This window comes from Cervus elaphus, chromosome 33, assembly GCF_910594005.1.
Source record: "Cervus elaphus chromosome 33, mCerEla1.1, whole genome shotgun sequence".
In the NCBI taxonomy this organism is placed as follows: Eukaryota; Metazoa; Chordata; class Mammalia; order Artiodactyla; family Cervidae; genus Cervus; species Cervus elaphus.
Genome location: NC_057847.1, coordinates 15,209,857 through 15,220,869, shown reverse-complemented (window position 1 = coordinate 15,220,869; position 11,013 = coordinate 15,209,857).

Below are 11,013 nucleotides of genomic sequence, written 5' to 3'. Positions count from 1 at the left end.
GCAAAAGTTAATAAAGATTGAATATGAAAATTAATAAATCCACAATTAAATTCAGAAATTTTAATGTTCTTCCCTTAAAATTTAATAGAATTAAGCATGAAAAATCAGTAACAGTAAAGCATATCTGACAACTAACAACACACTGAGTTGTTAGGATAGAGAGACAAATAATAGGGGAACACATTCATTTCAAATGTACACAAAATATTTCCTAAGATAGGTTGTATCTTCTATAAAAACAGTCTCAATAATTTGTAAAAGAATCAAGTCATACAAATTTTAATCTCTAATCACAATAAAATTAAAGTAAAATCAATAATGAAATGATGTCTGAAACAAAATCTCTCAAAAATTAGTTACCTAAATAATACATTTTTAAATAACTTATGAATCACATGAGAAATCAAAAAGGAATTTAGTGAATAGTTCATACCGAATGAAAATGAAATTTCAATATGTCAAAATTTGTGAGAATGTGTGAAATGCCATTGCATCACTTTGGGAGGAATTTACAGCATAAATAAATTAGAATAGAGGAAAGGTGTGGTTCAGCCAGTGGCCACAACTTCTACTTTTTAAGAAAACAAAGAGCTAATAAACTGAAATTAAGTAGAAGTAAGAAAGCAAGAAAGACCAGAGTGAAAATCAATGAAATATAAAAGGCAAAGCCTATAGAGAAAATCAAAGAAACCAAAAGTTGATTTTATTGACAGGAATGATAAAAGTGATAATCCATTAGCCAGTACAATCAAAACAAAACAAAGAGAAAGAGCACAATTATAAATTCCAAGCAAAAAGGAATCTAAACATTTGATTAAAACTGCATTTATTAAAGAAATTGTATTTGTAATTAAAACCTTCCCACCAAAAAATAATTCTATGACTACATGGCCTTAGTGATCGATTATCAAAACTTTAGTGAAGAAATAGAGCTAATAATAATCAAATTTCCATAACATTGAAAAAAAAAAGAAATGTTTCCCAACATTTTCTGTGATGGCAGTAATAAAACCAAAGACCTCTAAAGAAAAATAAACGAATGGCCTATGTCCCTCTTAAACAAAGATATGTAATTTGTGAAAGTTTTTGCGCATCAAATCCAACTACATATTAAAACCATTACTATATCAAGTCCAAGTGTTATTAGTATTTATTCTGAGTCTAATTTATTTTTACATTTGAAGATCAGTTAAAGTAACTTATTGGGCTTCCTTGGTGGCTCAGAGGTTAAAGCGTTTGCCTCCAATGCAGGAGACCTGGGTTTGATCCCTGGGTCGGGAAGATCCCCTGACCCAGTATTTTTGCCTGGAGAATCCCATGGATGGAGGAGCCTGGTAGGCTACAGTCCTCGGGGTCGCAAAGACTTGGACATGACTGAGTGGCTTCACTTTCACTTTAATATAACTTATTACATTAACCAATAGACCAAGCCAATAGACAAAGAAAAAGCTCTCAGCAAACTAGGATAAAGGAACTTCCTCAACTTAATTGTGATCAATTATGGGAAAACTACAACTGTTACATTTAATCATGAAAGACTGAATATTTATCCCCAAATCAGGAATAAATAGTATTTCCACACTCACCAATTCAACATTATATTGGAGGTTCTAACAAGTTCAATGACAAAAGGTAGAAAAAAGGATTGTGTTTAGAAAGGGAAAACTATTCACAGACGACATTATTTTCTATGTAAAAAAGCTGACACAATCTATGAAAAACCTCCTAGAATGAATGAATTGGTTCAGGAAAATTCAAGATAAAAAATCCATGTACAGAAATCAATTGCATCACTTCTTTAGTCAACACGCAAATGTAACTTTAAAATAAATATTACATTACTACAAATACACTGAAAAATTTACAGATAAACTTTACAAAACATACACAAGACTTACACATTGGAATCTATAAAGCATTGCTGACTACAATTGAAGAAAACCTAAATAAAGAATGAGGTACACTATGCTCGTTGGTTAATATACTTAATGTTATTAAGATGTCAATTCTTCTAAATATATCTATAATTTCAACACCATTCAATTGAAATTCCAGCAACCTTCAATTGTAGAAATTAAAAAAAAAAAAAACTGATTCTAAAATTCATATGGAAATGCAAAGGACCTCAATTAGTCAAAACAACTTTGGAAAAGAATGGAACTGATGTAGGAACACTATTTTCTAGAGTTATTATACAGCTTCAGTAATCAAGATAAAGAGGTATTGACATAAGGATAGACAATCTAATCAATCAACACAAGGGAGAACTATGTAATAAGCCAACACTAAGTGGAAAATTCATGCTCTACAAAAGTTCAAAGGCAATTCAAGGAGAAATTATCACTTTTAAACAAAGGGTATTAAAACAATTGAATACCCGTAGGTGGAAAAACAGTTTTTAATCTATGCCATATAATGTTGAACAAAAATTAATTAACAGTGAATCATAGAACTAATTGTAAAACACAACATGTAAAACACAACATGAAAAAATTTCTAAAAGAAAACATAAGAGAAAAATCTCTGCGATCTTGGTTAGGCAAATATTTAAAATATTTTGCAAAGATATTTAGAACCAAAACATAATCCATAAAAGACTAATTGACAAATTAGACCTCAGATGAATTAAATCCAGACATTATTAGGGGAATGAAAAGATGAGCCACAAAGAGAAAACATTTGAAACTTATATATCTGTTAAAATTCTTCTAGCTAGAATACATTAAAAATTCTTTTTCAATTTCAATAATAAAAAACATTCTTTATACAAGTAAATGGTTTGAACATGTGCTTTTGGGAAGATTCACCTGGAGAAGGGAATGGCAACCCACTCCAGTATTCTTGACTGGAGAATTCCATGGACAGAGGAGCCTGGTGGGCTATAGTCCGTGGGGTCGCAAAGAGTCGGACATGACTGAGCAACTATCATTTCATTTTCACTTTACCAAAGAAGATATAAAGATGACAGATAGACCCATGTAATATATTAGGGAAACATAAAATTAAAACTGCCATGTATAACCACAACACATCTCTTAAAATGGATGAAATATAAAAATAGACTGTACCAAATGCTACAAAGAAATAGAGGAAATAGGTGCTTCTAATTTTGCTTATATAAAAGCAACACCGTTCAACCACATTCGAAAACAGCTTAGCAGTTTCTTCTGAAGTTAAAAATAAACTTACCATATGGATCAGCAAGCTCAGTGTTAATTTATGTTCACACAAAAGCTTTATGTGAATGCTGATAGCAGTTTTATTGATAATCATCAATAAAAAAACAAGATGTATAAAATTGTGATATGTAATCTAAAGGAATATTAGTCAGCAATAAAAAGTAATGAACTTTTAATATGTACAACAAGGATGAGTTATTAAATAATTATGTTTGGTGAAAGAAGCCAGATAAAACTGAACATCCACTCTATGGTTTAATTTGTATAAAATTCTACATATTTCAAGCTAATCTATCATGACAGAAAGCAGATCAGAGGTTGTATGGGACAGGAAGTGGTGGGAAGGAGTGAGAAAGAATTTAGAGGAGAATGAGATAATTATTTAGGATAACTGATATAGTCATATTGATTGAATTACTGGTTTCACAGGTGTTATGCAGGTATATATGTCTGCATATATCAAAATGTATCATACTGTACACTCAGTATGTGCAGCTTACTGCATATAAATTATACTTCACTGAAGTTTTTTTCTTAAAAAAATGATTCATAAACTGCTATTGCTCAGGCTGCAACATTTACACATTTAATTCAATTACTCAAATGATTTCAGAAGTGTCTACAGTTAGGATGCAAGCAAAATTGAATTTTTAGACAAAACTGCATGATGCACTTCCTCAATAAATCTATTTTTAAAGACAATTGTTAACTTGCTATCAGGCATTAGTTGAGACTATACGGCAGACATACATCAGGTAATCCTCAGCCCAGAATAATTATGATGTCTCTGGTAATACAAGTAAAACATACAGATATAAAAGGAGCTGCTTAGCAGCTATTTGGCAATGAAATGCATAATATCACGCAGACTATAAATCTCTGGGAAAAGAAGGTTAGATGCTTAGTGGAAGTGAATAAGGGCAAATCTGCACCATCACTAAAGCTGAGAGACACTATTTAGTAAAAGAACAGGCCTGTGTTCTCAGAAGGGGAGCTGGAAATGTATAGATCCTAAAGCCATAACTAAACTGGCAGGATGCTCATGTAAACAGGCCATAAATAATTATGTGGTAAAACCATCCCCATTTCCCACACTCAAAATTCTGAAAATATCTGTGGAAATTTAGAGAAAAAATTGGGGTGAATCATGAAGACTCATCAACAAAACCTGGTAGCTAGCTCAGAAATGGATTGGATGACTTAATTTACTACCTAAATCAGATCCTTAGAACAGGGTTCAGACCTGGGTTCATGAAATAAATGGACTTCAGTAGTGCAAAAATGGATCAAGTGATTAGATATTTGCTTCCACATGTTGACATAACAAATGTGGGGTAACTTACTGTACTTCCTTATCAGCAGGAAAGAAATGATGTGAAGTTGGCTTTAGACAAAATTCCCCGAGAAAAAGTACTTGTTAGCTGGTAAGTAGACTATAGTGGACCCTACTAGGAGCCCTACAGGAGACACAAATGAGCTTTGCCTTGAATTAAAAACTATTCTGTAACAGATCCAACCAAAGTAAGTGTAATTGAAAACTTGAAACTTAACTTTAAAAAAAAACTAAGATCATGGCATCCGGTGCCATTGCTTCATGGGAAATATTAACAGAAGGGGGAAGTGGAATTAGAGACAGATTTTATTTTTTGGGCTCCAGAATCACTGCTGATGGTGACTGCAGCCCCATGGACAGAGGCTACAGTTCACGGGGTCACAAAGAGTCAGACGGACTGAGGGGCTAAGCAGAGCACACAGCACATTTATGATACTACCTGGGAGACAAAACCCTGAGAGCCTGATGTGCAGTTTTATGAAGTATGTACTAATATTTGAAGCAGTGACTATTATACATAGGCCTTATTTTCCTGTGATCAGAATACAAAGATCTGGGAATCAAGGTGCTGGGGTGGCCCTTCTCATGAATATTCCTAAAGATTCATTGAAGTAATTTTTTATTCTTTTTTCTAAAACTTGTATTCTTTTTTCTAAATCTGGCTCAATAGGACAATGCAAAGTTCTTATCTCAGTGTCTGACAAATTACTTAGAAAATAATAGCTTTTATGTGTATCACTGGGCCTCCCTGCTGGCTCAGCAGTAATGAATTTGTCTGCAATGCAGGAGACATAGGAGACACAGGTTCTATCCCTGGGTAGGGAAGATACCTGGAGGATGAAATGGAAACCCACTCTAGTAATGTTGTCTGGGAAATCCCCTGGACAGAGGAGCCTGGCAGGCTACAATCCATGGGGTCACAAAAAGCGACTGAGCGACTGAGGCACACACATGCGCACACTACAACATATCAGATGACCACTCATTTGGACATGGAATTTAGAATAATATAATGGAAGGAGGCTTAATTCTTTTATACTTTTTAATTGAAGTGTAGTTGATTTACATTATTATGTAAGTTGTATAGCACAGGGAACTAAATCAATTACAGAGGAATAGCAGCTTTATGAAGTTCATAGGCAGAAATTTTTAAGAAAATAAACATGCTAAGACCACAGTAATAACTATTTTATTTCCAGCTACAGATTTCAAAAATTTAATAAATCTATATACTTATCACAAATCAGTTTAGCATACAAATATTAAAAATGAGATTATCTTGAGTTTGAATTCATGAGTCTGGAAAATAGTCATTGTCTTGTGAGTTGGCATTATTACTTCAAGTTAAGGATATTCTTAGGTAAGCATTATATGTACTGTAGTAATAGATTACTTACTTTTAAATTATCTTTAGGCAAGCTTAAAAAATAATAAAAATAAATGGAAAAAAAAAATAAGTAAAACTCTGTGTGTGTGTTGGGGGTAGTTTGGGTGTGGGAATGAGAGGAAAGCTGTTTAAGAGGTATTTTTAAAGAATAAAATTGTATAATTCCTAGAAAAATATCCTATTTCCTTCTTGAAACCAACTGGATATCTGGCATTTATATTGAACTCCTATATCTTACATAATCCAGTGATAATCCCTAGCTGATTAGAATGTTTTCTCATATTTAGAAATTAATATAAATATTTTGGGGAAGAAACAGAATTAGAATGGAACAAGGAGAACAACCCATGGCTTAAAATCCAAACAAGGAATTTCAGGCTCAGAAAAATAACACAACATAATGCTCTATTAGATTAATACTAGAATAAAGTAATTAAGATAAATGTAAAAGTTAAGTGGCACTTAAGGGTACAAGATACACCTCATATAGTTAAAATAATCCTAAATACAGTATAAACTTCACAAAGCCTTGCTCAAGCTTAAGAAATAAAACTTTAAAAGATCAAGACTAGTCAGAGTTCAAGATGGATTTTGTTTGATTTTTATTGCCTGGAGGACTGTTTTATCCAAGAAGATATTCAAGCTTTCTGTCATATGAGTACTTGCCTGTGTCATTCTTTTAAAAGGAAAATTGACTGCCTCAGCTTCTTCCCCTGGAAACACCTTCAAAATAAGCCGTGACACCTAAATCTTAATCTAGTTTTTGTTATAGAATCGTTATTGGTGGTAAAAAGAGTCACAGGGTGATTTAATAAAGATCATTGCTCTTTCTCTTGTTCTCTTATGAATTTTTTAGCTGTTCTGTTTGGGTTTGAAAGTTTAAGTATAACGGAACTTCTAACCTATGATTTTTGGTATTGGACTTGTTGAAATAGACTCTACTGCTCATTATCAGTTGAGGTATTGATCCTTTAAGGGGCATGTCTACATGACCTCTCTACTCAATTTCGAAAGCCCAGTGCTGTTGCTCCTCTGTTGAAGTCAAGCAAATCTTTGTTTAAGAGAATTGGTATTATGTATATCCTAAATAAAACTTCCTCTGCTTTTATGCTGATAACAGTACAGGAAAATAGCATAGAACATTTATTTTTGAAAGGTCTTTCTCCCCAACTTCCAAATGTAGATTTTTGCCACGCAATTATATACTGATAAATGTAATAAAATGCATAGAACTTATGGGAAGCTTAATTTTTAAAATATTCATCTCAATCTGAACTTTTCTACTGGGCCTTAATGAAAGGAAACCCCCCACACACATGATTTACTGTAGAAGGCAGCAGAAGGCAGATAGTTCTGAGTGACTAAATGACTAAATTCATTTAAATCAAAAAATTCCAAACAGCTAAAAACAGCAGTAGAAAATCAAGAATCAAATGTCACTGCAAAACGACCCAGTGACAAGAATCAATGCCTATTCAGTTTTAAAAATTCACATCAGATTGTACATTTCCAGAGGCCACTGCAATAAGGCAAGAAATGAATAAATCTTAATCAAATGTCAAGGTGATGGAAAGGTGGACAGAGTTGAGAAATACTTAGAAGATGGTAAAATAAGAAGGACTGAATAAGTTTTAATGAACATTATGTATAAAAAAGGGAAGGAATAAATGATGATGATGAGGCTTCTAAGTACTAACCATTAAAATGATGTCATGCATAGGGATCACAGACAAACTGTCATAGCACCAAGGAATACATATATAAAATAGAAGTTATTGGGGAAACCTGCAATCACATAGTAACAGAACAAATAAAACTGAAAATGTTATGTATGCATGCATGTGAAGTTGCTTTAATCATGTCCGACTCATTGCAACCCTATGGACTGTAGCCCACCAACCTTCTCTGTCGATGTAATTCTCTAGGGAAGAATACTGGAGTGGGTTGCCATGCCCTCCTCCAGGGGATTTTCTCAATGCAGGGATCAAACCCGTGTCTCACATCTACCTGCATTGACAAGTTCTTTACCACTAGTACCAATTGGGACAATGTTATCTTCCAGCTTAATCAGCCAAATAGTCTGTACTATGACCTAATTTTGTCTCTATTTCTAGGATTTCTAATATTTTGTATTGGATGCACAAATTTTTTCTCAAATTTCATAACCCCCCTCTCTTATTTTCTATGTTTTCCTTCATTTTTAAGAAAATGTCTTCAAACTTACCTTTCAAAACAATATTTTTAAATTTCTGCTTTAGTATGTTTAATTCAAACAACTCCTGTTCTGTTCTCTGAGCACTCTTCTTCATAACAATATCTTTCTCATCCTCTGAGGAAACTGTCTTTGGTCATCCAAGCTAATTGTTTTCATCAGTTTTGTTTAAGTATCAGATTTTATTTTTAGGGGTTTTCAGCCAATATTTGGGGAGTCATATTTAGGAAACAGCCATACTGAGTATAAAGATGGCATGGTGAGGAATTCTGAATAGAAGTTTGACATTTTTAAGCAAGGGTTATCCAATGAAAACTTCAAACTGATAATCGGGTTGCATCTTCAGAGATCTATTTCAGGGTAGTTATGATACTCAGATAAAAATCTCTCTATTCCCTGTCCTGGTTTCCAATAAAAGAGGTGGTCCAAAAGGATGCACTGGAGTGTTATCTATGTGCCTTGATGCTAATTGTTACTCTACTGTAACAGGGCATCTCCATTATCAATTCACTAAGCTTCACTATGAGGGTGAAAGGAACGTCTCCCTTATTATAAAAAAGTTCCCTCTCTACATAAGGGAGCTCACTCTTTCTTTTGATGATTACAATAAATCTAACTGTATTTTATTCCTTTAGAGATGAGTCCTCATGGCATACAATTGTTCTACATCTGTTAATAATAGATCAGAATGTACTGTCTTAAACTAAATAGTTTCTTAAATTAAAGAAAAAAAAAAACAGAGAGAGAGAGAGAGAAATGAAGGAGGGAAGAGGCATGGATTGTGTCAGTGGTTGTGTGGGTTTTCAGTTTATCCTTTTGTTTTCTGTACTGTCTTCCTGAAGTTAGATGTTCCTGCATGTACTCCATGTATATGTCTCTGGATCACTCTCTCAAAAGACCAAATTTTCACTTTTCTGCTAGTATAAGGACTTACTACTTAAAAAAAAAAAGCCTCACCAATTCAACAAACCTTTTTGCTTTCAAGCCAACTCTGACCCTATGTTTAAGCACCAATTTCTGAGATTTTTATGGTTTCTGCAGTGAAAATCATATTACTTTGTGTTTCTTCTGCTATAACTCAAACAGTATGTTTTTCAAAGTTGCTAATTTCTGTGAATTCATGCATTTTTCAATGTCTAAAATTGCATTATTATAGATTGCTATTTTATTATGTTTGTACTTAAGGAAGTACAAATTGCCAACATCCATTGGATCATCGAAAAAGCAAGAGTCTAGAAAAACATCTACTTCTGCTTTATTGACTATGCCAAAGCCTTTCACTGTGTGGACCACAAGAAAATCTGTAGAATTCTTAAAGAAGTGGGAATACCAGACCACCTGACCTGTCTCTGAGAAATTCATATGCAGGTCAGGAAGAAACAATTAGAACTGGACGTGGAACAACTGACTGGTTCCAAAACAGGAAAAGAGTATGTCAAGGCTGTATATTGTTACCCTGCTTATTTAACTTATATGCAGAGTGCATCATGAGAAATGCTGGGCTGGATGAAGCACAAGCTGGTATCAAGATTTCCGGGAGAAATATCAGTAACCTCAGATATGCAGATGACACCACCCTTATGGCAGAAATCAAAGAAGAACTAAAGAGCCTCTTGATGAAAGTGAAAGAGGAGAGTGAAAAAGTTGGATTCAAACTCAGCATTCAGAAAATGAAGATCATGGCAGCCAGTTCCATCACTTCATGGCAAATAGATGAGAAACAGTGGAAACAGTACATCATGAGAAATTCTGGACTGGAAGAAGCACAAGCTGGAATTAAGAATGCCAGGAGAAATATCAGTAACCTCAGATATGCAGATGACACCACCGTTATGGCAGAAAGTGAAGAGGAACTAAAAAGCCTCTTGATGAAAGTGAAAGAGGAGAGTGAAAAAGTTGGCTTAAAGCTCAACATTCAGAAAACTAAGATCATGGCATCTGGTCCTATCACCTCATGGGAAATAGATGGGGAGACAGTGGAAAGAGTGTCAGACTTTATTTTTTGGGGCTCCAAAATCACTGCAGATGGTGACTGCAGCCATGAAGTTAAAAGACACTTGCTCCTTGGAAGAAAAGTTATGACCAACCTAGACAGCATATTAAAAAGCAGAGACATTACTCTGCCAACAAAGGTCTGTCTAGTCAAAGCTATGGCTTTTTCAGTAGTCATATATGAATCTGGGAGTTGGACTATAAAGAAAGCTGAGTGCTTTTGAACTGTGGTGTTGGGGAAAACTCTTGAGAGTCTCTTGGGCTGCAAGGAGATCCAACCAGTCCATCCTAAAGGAAATCAGTTCTGAATATTTATTGGAAGGAGTGATGCTGAAGCTGAAACTACAATAATTTGGCCACCCGATGCGCAGAACTGACTCAGTGGAAAAGCCCCTGATGCTGGGAAAGATTGAAGGCAGGAGGAAAAGATGACAGAGGATGAGATGGTTGGATGGCATCACTGACTCAATGGACATGAGCTTGGGTACGCTCCTGCAGTTGGTGATGGTCAGGGAGGTCTGGCGTACTGCGGTTCATAGGGTCACAGGGAGTTGGACACGACTGAGCGACTGAACTGAACTGATTGATTTGTGTAAACATTTTACTATCATTTTAGTAAAATTTTAAAAGGAAATTGGGGCAAATCTATGTGCTTAATTTGCCATGTTTGAAAGGAGGCTTATCTAATTTTTTTTAACTGAATTTTAAGCCTCAACTTTTAAGAATGATGTTTAGGTCAACATCATGGCTATTTTTTCTTTTTCTTTTTTTTCCTTCTCTCTGATTTACAACTAATCTGACATCCATAATTTGGGGGATATAAAAAAAAAAAAGCACCTCTGTACAGTGTACCAAGACATCTGACAGGCCTATCAGCTATGTACCCAAAAGTAAGTGGATTAAACTTTGG